The 2,755-nt window shown below is 35.5% G+C and overlaps 1 protein-coding gene across 1 annotated transcript in view; it reads right to left on the bottom strand.

Annotated features, from left to right (window-relative positions):
- Positions 1 to 2,755, bottom strand: part of MDN1 (MDN1, midasin homolog (yeast)) — a 128,736-nt gene that overhangs the window by 75,154 nt on the left and 50,827 nt on the right. The window lies entirely within an intron of this gene.

Raw genomic sequence — 2,755 nt, forward strand, 5'->3', positions numbered from 1 at the left:
CACACACACACACACACACACACACACACACACACACACACACACACACACAAGCTACAGGCCAATCTGTTTAATGAACACTGATGCAAAAATCCTTAACAAAATCTTAGCCAACAGAATCCAACAATGCATCAAAAAGATAATAAACCATGACCAAGTGGGATTTATTTTAGGGACACAGAAAGGTTCAACATTTGAAATCAATTAATGTAATCCAACACAACAACAAAAAGAGAAACCATATGATCATATCAATAGATGCTGAGAAAGCGTCTGACAAAGTTCAAAATCCATTTATAATGAAATCCTTGGGATAGAAGGAACATATCTTCTATATATGACAAACATACAGCCAATTTTATCCTCAATGGTGAAAAGCTGAAAGCTTTTCATTAAGATCTCGAATAAGGCAAGGATGTTGACTCTCACCACTACTTTTCAATATAGTATTCGAAGTCCTAGGCAGGCAATAAGACAAGAGAAAGGCATACAAAGAATACAAATAGAAAAAGAAGAAATAAAAAACTATCACTATTTGTAGACAAAATAATAGCAAACCGAGAAAATCCTAAAAACTCCACAGAAAAACTAATTAACATTATATACTAGTTTATAGTTTAGTTAAGTAGCAGGATACAAATTAAACACACAAAAACTATCAGCCTTCCTATATGCAAACAATCAATCTTAAGAGATTTAAAAAAACCATTCCTTTTATAATTGAAATTTAAAAAAAAATCTAAATCTTGGGACTAATAAAAGAAGTGAGCACTTACACAAAGAAAGCTGTAAGACTGTTAAAAGAAACAGAAATGGAAAGACATACCTTGCTCAAGGATTGGAAGAATTAACATCAAAATGGCTATCTTACTGAGAACAATTTACAAATAGAACAAGTATTGATAAAATTCATATGGAGTAACAAAAAAAACAACTTCAAATAGCCAAAGCTCTCCTGACAAAAAGGAGGCAGAGTGGAGGTATCACATTCCCAATTTCAAACTATACCACAAAGCCATAATAATTAAAGCAATACGTAAAGAACACAAACAGACACATAGGCCAAAGAAACTGTATAGAAAACCCAGACATAAACCAACATGTTTCTAGACAACTAATCTTTCACAAAGGAGCAAAGAATATGCAATAGAACAAGGGCAGTTTGTTCAATAAATGGACTGCTACATGCAAAAGAATGAAGCTAGAATACTATCTCACACTATGCACAAAAACCAACTCATAATGGATAAAAGCCCTGAATGTAAAAGACCTGAAACTGTAAAATATATGGAAAATAGAGGTAAAACACTACATGACATACACCTCAATAACATCTTAAAGACACATTCCCAAATGCAAAGAAAGTGAAAAGATACACACTGGGATTATATCAAACAAAAAAGTTCCTGTACAGCAAAGAGACAGTAAGCAAAACAAATAAATACTCTACTGATTGGGAGAAAATTTTTTGCACACAATACAACCGATAAGGGACAGATCACAAAAATTTACAAAGAGCTCACATGACTCAAAACAAAGTAGTCAAAAATGGGCAGAAGAGCTAAGAAGATACTTTACTTTCACACAGAGGAAATGCAAATGGACAACAAGCATAAAAAAATATGCTCAACATCACTTATAATCAGGGAAATGCAAATCAAAACCACAATGAGATAACACCTTCCACCATGAGTCTGGCACAAATTAAAAAAGCAAGCAACAACAAATGTTGGTGAGTATGTGGAGGAAAAGGAACTCTCCTACATTGCTGGTGGGATTACAAACTGTTGCAACCACTATGGAAAGCTGTATGGAGATTCCTCAGGCTACTAAAAATGGAGCTACCATATGACCCAGCAATTCCACTTCTAGAGATCTACCCAAAGACACAAAAACACGAATTCAAAAAGATCTGAACTCCTATGTTTACTGCAGCACTATTTACAATAGATATGGAAATAAACCAAGTGTCCAAAAAATAAGATGACTGGATCAAGAAGATGTGGTGTGTATATACACACACACACATAAACAGAAATACTACTCAGCAATCAAAAAAGATAAATTCATGCCATTAACAACAACATGGACAGAACTAGAGGGAATCACGCTCAGAGAAATAAGCCAGAAGGAAAAAGAAAAGTATCAAATGGTTTCACTGATAGGAGGAATATAGGGGATCCAATTAAGGGATTAGAGGAAAAACAACAATAGTAACAATAATAAAACAAAACTAGAGGCAAGCAGGCAACCATAAGTAAGGGACATTCTGCGAGTGAGGAGCAAGAAAACGGACCAAAACAAGAGAGAGAAGAGCACAAGGGAATATACTGATGGCTCACTGGTGAGCTGGTGGTGTGAATTCTTATGGGGAATATCAACGATGTAAAACATATAAAAAATAAATTATAAACAAAACAAAATCTCTTCTGTTGAATTTTCACTTCAGTTACTAGTTACCTAGTACTAGTTTTTAAATGGATCATCATTATTTCAATTTCTGTGTAAAGGAACAGTATATTTTTTAAGATTTATTTATTTATGCATACAGAACTGGGGTATAGGCAAGAGGTGCAGGGGTGTCACCAGAGAGAGAGAGTGGGGAGCAGGACAGGCAGATCGACAAAATACATGGCTGAGGGAAGCACTGGGCAAGACAGGAGAGGTCTGCCGTGCCATATGGATCACCTCCTCTGGGGCCGGGGATCAAACTCGCATTGAAGTGGCTACCGTTAGCTTGCAATGCTCCATCCTA

This window comes from Condylura cristata, unplaced genomic scaffold (genome assembly GCF_000260355.1).
Source record: "Condylura cristata isolate star-nosed mole 26May11 unplaced genomic scaffold, ConCri1.0 scaffold00001, whole genome shotgun sequence".
Lineage (NCBI taxonomy): Eukaryota > Metazoa > Chordata > Mammalia > Eulipotyphla > Talpidae > Condylura > Condylura cristata.